Genomic DNA, 10,594 nt, shown 5'->3' on the forward strand with positions numbered 1-10,594 from the left:
CTGCACTTCGTTTGCCTCTTTCTGCACCTCTGACTTCGAGGTAGTTTTAATCCCCCCTGCTGTACTATCTACTAGGCCCTTACAGGGGAGGTCATGCCAATCACAGGGGTACCCCCAACCCATAGTGTACCATAGTATATGTAGGTATTTTGCCTGTATTCTAAGTGTCTTTCAGCATGGCACTGGCTCTGGGCCTGGTTAGTCCGTGTCAGTTACCACCAGTACCAGTTAGCAAAAAGTTGGGGACACAGGATGACTTTTTAACAAGGCCTCTTTCTGCACCTCTGTTGGTTCTTACTGCATATCTCTTGCTTCTTTCCGCACCTTTCTTCATCTTTCTGGAATTCGGTTGCCTCTTTCTGCTTGTTTCTTGCTTCTTTCTGCACTTTTCTTCCTCTTTCTGCACTTGTCCAACGTCTTAAGGTATAGTTAGAAATTAGCAGTTAAAAAGCCTTTGAAATTCACTGAAAAAACATAGGTTTCAGGGTCATTGTAGTTAGGAATTACCATTTAAAAAACCTTAGAAATTCACTGAAAAAAACCATAGGTTTGAGGGACATTATAGTGAGAAATTAGCATTTAAAAATCCTTTGAAATTCACTGAAAAAACAAAGGTTTCAGGGACATTTTAGTAAGAAATTAGCATTTAAAATACCTTTGAAATTCACTGAAAAAAAACATAGGTTTCAGGAATGCTATAGTTAGCCATTAGCATTTAAAAAACCTTTGAAATTCACTGAAAAAAACATAGGTTTTAGGGACGTTATAGTTAGTTGGACATTTCCCTCATATAAAATAGGAGAAATTCGGCTGTTATAGTTAGTTGAGCTAACTATAACTCATGCCCCCGCAATGCACTGCTGATGACATCAATATTACATCATTCATGACATGGTCAGTGGCATCACTGATGACATCTCAAATGACATCACTGATGACATCATCCACATGATAATCTGATGCACCTCCTCATACCCTAGGGGTGGGCGGAATATGCGTAATCGCGTTACGCAAATCTCCGCAAAATGGTAAAAAATCTCTGCGAATGCTCAGAAATTCTGCGAACACATGGAATTGCTTGTTTGCAATGCTTTTTTACTGTTTGCAATAGCTATTTGCGTGCTCGGGGGGAAATATCTTGCGAACACGCATTTGAGAACGCGAACAAGCAAAAAATCTCGCAAAGTTGCTGAATGCAGAATTTTGGCCAATTTCGCGTTCTCTGCGGAAAGCGAAATTACCCAAATTCCACAAATTCCACGAACGGAATGAAATTTACCGCCCAGGCCTAACCCTAATATAACCTTTAATACACCCACTCTAAAATACAGACTATCATTTTCGAAACCATAGACACACCAATACCAGTTACTACATACCCACTCACAGATTCCTAGGTCTACACACACATGTCAAGTCAAGTCAAGTCATAGAATTTATATAGCGCACTGCATACCCAGAGGGTCTCAAGGCGCTTAGGGAGGGGAGGAGGATTACTTGTCAAATATCCACGTTTTAAGTTGATTTCTGAATGCTAGGTGGTTCTGGGTAAGGCGAAGGTAAGTGGGAAGTGAGTTCCATGTTTTAGCCGCCAGGTATGAGAAGGATCGACCTCCCATGGTGGTCTTGTTGATGCGAGGTACAGTGGCGAGGGCTTGGCTGGAGGATCGTAATTGGCGGGGGGTTGTAGAAGGACAGTCGTGAGTTGAGGCATTCTGGTCCGATTTCGTAGAGTGCCTTGTGTGCGTGGGTCAGAAGTCGGAAAGTGATCCTCTTATTGACGGGTAGCCAGTGGAGGTTTTTTAGGTGATCAGAGATGTGTTCGTTACGCGGAATGTCCAATATGATCCTGGCTGAGGCGTTTTGGATTCGTTGGAGTTTTTTCTGGAGTTTAGCGGTAGTACCTGCATAGAGGGTGTTTCCGTAGTCCAGTCGGCTCGTGACCAGAGCATGGGTGACTGTTTTTCTGGTTTCGGTGGGGATCCAGCGGAATGTTTTTTTGAGCATGCGAAGAATGTTGAAGCAGGATGAGGAGACGGCGCTGACTTGTCTGTTCATTGAAAGTGAAGAATCCAGGATAACGCCTAGGTTCCGTGCGTGGTCTGTCGGGATGGGTGCTTTTCCAAGGGCTTCCGGCCACCAGGAGTCGTCCCATGCAGAGGGGGATGTACCTAAGATGAGGACTTCTGTTTTATCTGAGTTCAGTTTCAGACGGCTGTGTTTCATCCATTCGGCGACTTCTTTCATTCCTTCGTGTAGGTTAGTTTTGGCGGTGCTGGGGTCATTGGTGAGAGAAAGGATCAGTTGAGTGTCATCCGCGTAAGAGATGATGTTGAGGTTGTGTTGGCGGGCGATGGTCGCGAGGGGGCTCATGTATACGTTGAAGAGGGTGGGACTGAGTGAGGATCCTTGTGGTACGCCACAGATGACTTCAGTGGCCTCGGACTTGAATGGTGGGAGGCGGGCTCTCTGTGTTCTTCCGGTGAGGAACGAGGTGATCCATTCCAGTGCTTTTCCTTGTATTCTGATGTTTCTGAGGCGTTGTAAGAGGGTGCTGTGGCAGACTGTGTCGAAGGCTGCAGAGAGGTCGAGGAGGATGAGGGCGACTGTGTCTCCATTGTCCAGTAGAGTTCGAATATCGTCTGTTGCTGCGATGAGGGCGGTCTCAGTGCTGTGTTTAGCTCGGAAGCCAGACTGTGAGGAGTCGAGGGATTTGTTGGCTTCGAGGAAGGCGGCGAGCTGGTTGTTGACAGCTTTCTCGATGACTTTGGCCGGGAAAGGAAGGAGCGAGATGGGGCGGTAATTTTTGAGTTCGGTGGGGTCCGCTGTGGGTTTTTTCAGAAGGGCGGTGAGTTCAGCGTGTTTCCAGCTTTCCGGGAAGGTGGCGGAGTTGAAGGAGCAGTTGATGACGTCTCGGAGGTGCGGTGCTATGACGGAGTTTGCTTTGTTGAAGATGTGGTGAGGACATGGGTCTGTGGGGGATCCTGAGTGGATGGAGTTCATCAGGCGGATGGTGTCCTCAGTGGAGATTGGGTTCCAGTCGTTAAGGGTGTTCAAGGGGGGAGGATGTTCAGCATATGGTTGGGTGGGTTGGTCTCCGTGTTGGTTGTCGAAGCTGTTGTGGATGTCTGCAATTTTGTTGTGGAAGAATAAAGCCAGGGAGTCGCAGAGGGCTTGAGAGGGGGTGATGTCGTTGGAGTTGGCTGAGGGATTGGTAAATTCCTTGACGATGTTGAAAAGTTCCTTGCTGTTGTGGGCGTTGTTGTCTAGTCGATCCTTGAATGCTGTTTTTTTGGCATTTCGGATTAGTTGGTGGTGTATGCGGGTGGCGTTTTTGAAGGCTTCCTTGGTGCTGGTGGTTGGGTCTTTTTTCCAGGCCTTCTCAAGGGAGCGGCAGAGTTTCTTGGACTTCTTAAGATCATCGTTGAACCATGAGGCCTTCTTGTTGCCAGGTTTGCTTTGACGTTTTTTCAGTGGTGCTAGGATGTCAGCGCTGTTGGATAACCATAGGGTGAAGTTGGCGGCGGCTTGGTCTGGGTTAGAAGAGTGGGCTGGGGTGTTTAGAAGGAGCGATGAGGAGATCTGGTCGATGGTGATTTTGTTCCAGTTTCTTTGAAGAGTTGGTTGTGGGTGGTTGGTGAGTTTAGGCTTGTTGTAGGTAAAGTGGACGCAGCTGTGGTCAGTCCAAAGGAGAGCCGAGGTGTGAGACGTGGTTGCTGGAGGTGAAGATAGGGTCGAGAGTATGACCTGCTATGTGGGTGGGGGAAGTGACCAGTTGTTTAAGTCCGAGGTTGGCGAGGTTGTCCAAGAGGGTGGTGGTGTTGCGGTCGTTGTTCTTTTCAAGGTGAAAGTTGAGGTCTCCCAGAAGGATGTAATCTTTGGAGGGGAGCGCGTGTGGAGTGATGAAGTCCGTGATGTCATCACTGAATTTTGCGCGGGGTCCTGGTGGTCTGTAGAGGAGGGTGCCTCTGAGTGTGGTCTTGGGGTCGGTGTGGATCTGGAAGTGAAGGTGTTCAGAGTTGGCGAGATTGGCGTCAGAGCTGGTTGAGATGTGGATTGATTTTTTATGGACGATAGCGATTCCTCCTCCTGCGTGGCCGGTACGGTCCTTGCGAATGATCTTATAGTCTTCAGGGATGGCAATGGTGATGTCTGGGGCGGAGGAAGCGTTCATCCATGTTTCCGTTAGGAAAGCGACGTCCGGAGAGGTGGTGTCTAGTAGATTCCATAGGTCAATGGCGTGCCTGTGGACCGAGCGGGTGTTGAGTAAGATGCATTGTAGGTGGTTGGGGTCGGGAATCTGTGGTGTGGTCGCAGCGGAGATGTTGTCGGTGCCGACGAATTTGCAGGAATAGCAAGAGAAAGGTCCATGGGTGTGTCCAGGAGCGGCTTGGACGCAGTTGGGGGCGCGACCGGGGTTAAGGGCTAGGAGGGTGGCGGCATCGTAGGTAATTCACCCATAAAGTCACTCATGCATGCAGTTATTCATCAACACAGCACTATCATATGCACTCATACACTTATATAGACACTCAAACACTGGCACTTATCCATAGAGTTACTCGCACACCTAGTCAGTCAAACAAATAATAATCACACTACCATTTACTCACCTAGTTATACACACACCACCTCACTTATTCATACAGCTACTAACACATACTTACTCTCTCATACAATCACTGATACAAGCATTAAATATGAGCGCAAAATCCGTTCCGCTCGCGGATTTTGCGAATTTTCGGTAAGTTCGCGATCCGCGAACTCCCGCGAATTTACCGCGAATTCGCAAATCCGCGAACGGCGGATTCCGGGGGCAAAAGTTGAAGCCTGGCTGGCCTGTCAACTTGTAACTATTTTACGATGGTGCCGGCAAGCTGCCAGCGCCATCCTAAAATAGTTACTAAGTTAGCTTCAACAGGAAGCTCTAATAGATAAAATAAAGCAGGTGCTCGCACCTGCTTTATTTTATCTATTAGAGCTTCCTGTTGAAGCTAATTTAGTAAGTATTTTAGGATGGCGCTGGCAGCTTGCCGGCGCCATCGTAAAATATTTACAACATGCCCTTCCTGTGAGTGACTCATTCATCAGCCCAAAAACAATCGTGAGCGTCGTCGAGGCAGGTGTGCCTTCTTCCCAAATCTACCGTGGAAAATCAGCTGTGATGCTGGATAGAGGCTTTTGCATCCTTGACTTTCATGAGCGCAATACCCGTGCTGTTCCTGTGACCAGGAGCTTCTTTCTCTTCATCTGCTGAACTGATCTTTCTCTGACCTTTTATACACACAAGAAGCATGTGTGAACTCGCATGGAAGCCCTGCCCGTTTGGCCCCGCCCACACACTCGCGGTTTGCACCGTCTTCCCGCCATTCACCCACTAGGATGGACAGCTCACTCAAGGGACCCCTGCGCCCTTCGGGGCGCCTGACTTTGGGCTTGGAAGCCCCCCCCCCCACACACTCGCAGTGTGCACCGTCTTCCCACCATTCACCCACTATGATGGACAGCTCACCCAAGGGAACCCTGCGCCCCTCGGGGCGATTGCATAGTAACACACATGGCCGCTGAAAGCCGTGGAAAATCAGCTGTGATACTGGATAGAGGCTTTTGCATCCTTGACTTTCACGAGCGCAATACCCGTGCTGTTCCTGTGACCAGGAGCTTCTTTCTCTTCATCTGCTGAACTGATCTTTCTCTGACCTTTTATACACACAAGAAGCATGTGTGAACTCGCATGGAAGCCCTGCCCGTTTGGCCCCGCCCACACACTCGCGGTTTGCACCGTCTTCCCGTCATTCACCCACTATGATGGACAGCTCACTCAAGGGACCCCTGCGCCCTTCGGGGCGCCTGACTTTGGGCTTGGAAGCCCCCCCCCACACACTCGCAGTGTGCACCGTCTTCCCACCATTGACCCACTATGATGGACAGCTCACCCAAGGGAACCCTGTGCCCCTCGGGGCGATTGCATAGTAACACACACATGGCCGCTGAAACTAGTAAGCTGAAATGATTCAGCAGGGCAAATCCGCGGATCCGCAAATCCGCAAATCCGCCGATTTTGCGATCTACGATCCGCAAAATCCGCGGATCGTGGACCCGCAAAATCCGCCCATACCTAACAAGCATATACTCATCCATACAGCCACTCTCACAACCACTCACTCTCACATAGTCATTTATATACTCCAACACCTCAACACTCATTTACACTGCCTTTTACATTTATAGTTACTCACACATATACCACTGAGACATCCATTCAATAACCAACACACCCATACACACAATAACCCACCCGTACAGCCCTTCACAGATGCACTCTTGAACCCACAAACCCAGTGAATCACCCACTCACACATCTATGCACAGAGTCACATCCCCCCACCCACCCACACAGATACTCAGTCACCCATACAGACAATCAGACAACCAATCAATAACCCATATAGACACTCATGTAGCTACTCACCAAACCAGGCAGCCCCTTACACACCAACTGACAGACTGATACAAACATTCACACAGATTAGTCACTAACGCTTGTATTCAGTAAGCCACGTTTAATCCCTCAATTATACAGTCAGTCCCACACCTACTAAATCATCCATTCAGACACTTATACACAAACTCATTCTTCCATACATCTTGGCATATATTATCTACTGGCAGTCGCCAGTAGATAGTTATATTTAGGACCTAGTTTCCATAGGAAAAGCGTTTTTTCTTTTCCTAATAACTTTAGCGCCAGTTGACGAATCTTCGCAAAATGTTCAAAACTTGCAAGGCGCTCCGGTCAGCTCCTGCCTTCAAAGTTTTGGGGTGATGCACCAAGCGGGGGCCAAGAAAAAAGGGGGTCCCAAAACATGTTTTCCCCATGTAATTTTTCATAGGAAACTTTAGACACAGCTGCAGCCCGAAATGCTGAATAGAATTACACCAGATTTGGCAAAGAGATAGCCCTTGGTTCAGAAAAAAACTCTTTTTGCTAAATGGTGTAAATCCATTCAGTAGTTTTTGAGATATTAAAGGAAAACAATCTTTATATATTTGGGCGGAGCCTAACCCCCAAGCACGAGCTTGGCTCTAATTGGCTGCCAACACTTCAAAGCAGGAAGTGTTGGCAGCCTTCTTGTGCCTCGCATTGACCAGCCCATACAATTGCCACTTATCAAGTCACCTTGCCAAGTAAGTTGTGCCTCAGTGAGGTATCTCTCTTCTTAAAAATGTGCTTTACATTTTATTAATATAGCTAGCGCGCCGCAAGTGCTGCCTATACGTGTCAATCTGGGCGTGCACAGACGCGGCAACACCCGAAAAAAGCAGGCGCTCCATTCACAACATCTTGAGTCAGGCAAGGGTTAAAAGAGCTACTCAAGATCTGTAAACTGATCCCTGAAAGTTGGTAGGAAGAAGGCAAAAGCGGCGCTGACGGAAGTCTACAAGGAGGAGCTCCAAACCGTGCTTTACCACACAACGTGCCTTAAAGCCAAGAAGTCGCAGGCATGAGGCTAGTGCGCAGGGCAGGGGGTGTGCGTGCCATTTTTTACACACCTGGACAAAAGCATACCCCCCCCCCCCCCCCCCCCACAGGGCCCTGGAAACAGGAGCGGTCCGGTTGATGGCGGCGGCTGCTGTTTCAAATTTTCTCTGGAACATTTCCCGCAGGAAGGCAATGAATGGTTGCATGGGGGTAGCTGGGCTACCTGAGCAGCTTGCGGGGGTGGCAGGACAGCTTAAAAGGCTGTAGATCAACCTGATGAGCACCTTTCTGCCTGCCTGCCTCTCAATATTCCAGGTGCACGCTGCCCCCACTGTGAAGGAGACTTCTTTCTTTCTTTTCCTTCATGACTCAACGTGGCCACTGCCCCACTTTTCAAGCATCGGTCGTGGCCAGCGGCCTAATGGAGTTCTTATTTTGGAGCAGTTTTCCTTTGGATCGGGGCTGCTCGCGGCGACCACAGTTTGACTGTGCCAGCCTCACCACCTGTTTGCTCTCTCTCTGGGCCTGCTGAGGGGGTGCCTTGGAGGGGCTCCGGCAGCGGCCACAGTTGCACAGGCTTTTTTCCCCTTATATTCAGAGGCCTCACCAGTTGCCGCCGTCAGGACCCTGTGTTTGATGCGGCCAGTGCAGAGGTGAGGTGGGGATGGTCGGGCCAGGGCTGGGAGTCGAGCAGGCTCTGCACCTGACTGGGATTTAGCGGTTATTATATAGGGGCAGTGCGATGTGAGTCCTATCTGTCTCAGGGGCCCTGCGAGGGGAAAGGGTGGCCCCCCCTTTGTCCAGTCTCCAGCAATGGTCTAGCTAATACTAGTAATGGAACACTTCATGCCCCAAAAATTCATCACACAGGAAAGTCCTGGTTACATGGTGGAGCCCTCATGCTGTTTTTTAAAACCCTCTGAAAAACGCTTTGTTAAATATTAAAACAAAAGGCCTGGTTTTGGGTTCGAACAGCAGCCATGATGCAGAAATTACCCACAAAGCAAAGCTGAGGCACAGATGCCATATTCACTCAATAAGTTGATCTATCATTTATTGTGCAGACACAGGGAGTAAATAACACCTTCTCAGCCTTCGACAAGGAGCCTGTCCTGGTTCTCTCAACCAACCCACCCACTTCTATAAATAGTCGCTTTTCCTGGGCGCACAGGAGGTTATGTTATAGTTCCAATGCCAGTCTTAGAATATTTAGGAAGCAGCAGGCCATACGTTGTTTCTGTTGTTTAAAAACATGGCCTCTTAGCCTGGCCAGTCTGATCTGGCCCGAGCTGGTCTTTGGCATCTGACGTCCTTGGCCCTGTGTCCACGAGCACAGCAGCGTTCCAGAGTACAGGGGAGGGGCGGGGTCACAGGATTAGAGGGGTCCTATGTAATTCTGACATGGATTCCACCACCTGTGCTTATTATTTCGTCAAAGGATCGGGAGAGAGGTTCTAGTTTCCTTACGCCTAAATCTGTTGACTGTAAATGTAGGCATCAGGGTTCAAGCCTCGGCGGGAGGGTCAACAGGCTGATATTCTTTGCAAATCACTTAATATAATCTCAGTGCCTAAATATAAATGTCTTTGTCTGGAATGTGACTGGGCTCGTGCGAAGCGCTCCAGTTCCTTTGGGTCCAGTTCTCGTTATATAAATCTTAAAAATATTGTCCCAATAAGAGCATGTGTGTACAGAAGGAGAGAAGGTTAGCACTTAGCACTCACCTTGGCAGGGACGGAAGAGTTCAGGTGGCCTTTACAACACATATACAGTTAAGGCACTGCCACTTACTTCATGGCGTTTAACCATGTTGTTGACAATATGAGCATACCAGGGCCCAAAACATTCAGGGGCATATTATCTACAACTAGAGATATTTATCGCTTAATAAGCTAAGCGAATTTTTTTTTATCGCCGCGCATCGCCGGATTTTGTTACAGAGATAACGTTCCATTAGCAACGTTTATCTCCAAAGCGATAAAATATCCGGCGATAGCGGCAAAATGCGTGAATATCACTGGAAATTCAGAGATATTCAGATATTATCGCTAATAGGGACTTAACCTGAATATCCACCTCCTATTGGATATAGAGGCTAGGAAGTGGTCTGAGCAGGCGTTAGGAGTTGGCGATATTCGCGCTTAGCGCGAATATTTTAATCGCTACGCCTGCGTTGATAATAGGCGATAGTGATGTTAGCGACTGCTTTCAGTCGCTAACAGGTTGGGTATGCCCACTTTGCATGTCATTAGCGATAAATATCACTGACATGCAAAGCAGGCCCCAAACTGCTCACTATCACCTAAAAGCTGTCACTAACTGATGTAAGCGACAGCTTGCTAAAAGGGTGATGAAATTATTGCCGCTTTGTGGCCGAAAACGGCCGCAAAAGCGGCGATAATTTCATTTCGCCTGCCTTGGTTATATGCCCCTCAGTTCTCTTGGAAAGCACCTCAGCTCTGGACAGAGGATGTGTTTTCTGCAACACATTTGAGCAACCCACGGAACCTCAGTCGAGCACGTTTACCTTGATGTGCAGTGCATCATGTAGGAGGACAGGCAACCAATTCCTACAATGCATCTCCCTATGTTTCCTTGCTGTACATCTTATGCAGCGGCTGCCTTGATATGCAGATGTGTTCACTAGGCAATTTCATTTAATGGATATAACAAATTCCAGCGGTGGAGTTTGTTTATCTGATCACACAGTCATTCCATTGGGCACGTCCCAGAGCTAACCTGCATGCTCAGTTTCCAGTCTCAGGGGCCCTCCAATCTACACCATTAAAATCTCTCAACTGAAGCTTTAGAAATCGTTTTACAACGATAGGATGCAGGCGATAAGTTTTCAAGTCCACTAAAATGTCTTTTTTACGGGGATAGCTTGTGGGGCTAGGTATGGGAAGCTGTTCATGTCAAAATTACAGATCCCCATATAAGACACCTCCTGAAATGCATGGAGTGCTGCAAAATACATTTGAGACACACCAGAATGAATGTAACATATGTCTAAACAAAAACTAAACATGGCAGAGTGAATATACTACCTAGTGGACAACAGTAATAACACACACTCTGAATTGGATCAAAGGTATGTTGAGATGTATAGTA

The 10,594-nt window shown here is 48.0% G+C and overlaps 1 non-coding gene across 1 annotated transcript; it reads left to right on the plus strand.

Moving 5' to 3' along the window:
• The first annotated feature begins 9,167 nt into the window (after positions 1-9,167).
• On the plus strand, positions 9,168-9,300 carry LOC147724754 (U6atac minor spliceosomal RNA). Its single transcript, XR_015295393.1, has one exon. It is a non-coding gene; the product is annotated as a U6atac minor spliceosomal RNA (small nuclear RNA).
• Positions 9,301-10,594: the final 1,294 nt, after the last annotated feature.

Source organism: Lissotriton vulgaris, chromosome 4_1, assembly GCF_964263255.1.
Source record: "Lissotriton vulgaris chromosome 4_1, aLisVul1.2, whole genome shotgun sequence".
In the NCBI taxonomy this organism is placed as follows: domain Eukaryota; kingdom Metazoa; phylum Chordata; class Amphibia; order Caudata; family Salamandridae; genus Lissotriton; species Lissotriton vulgaris.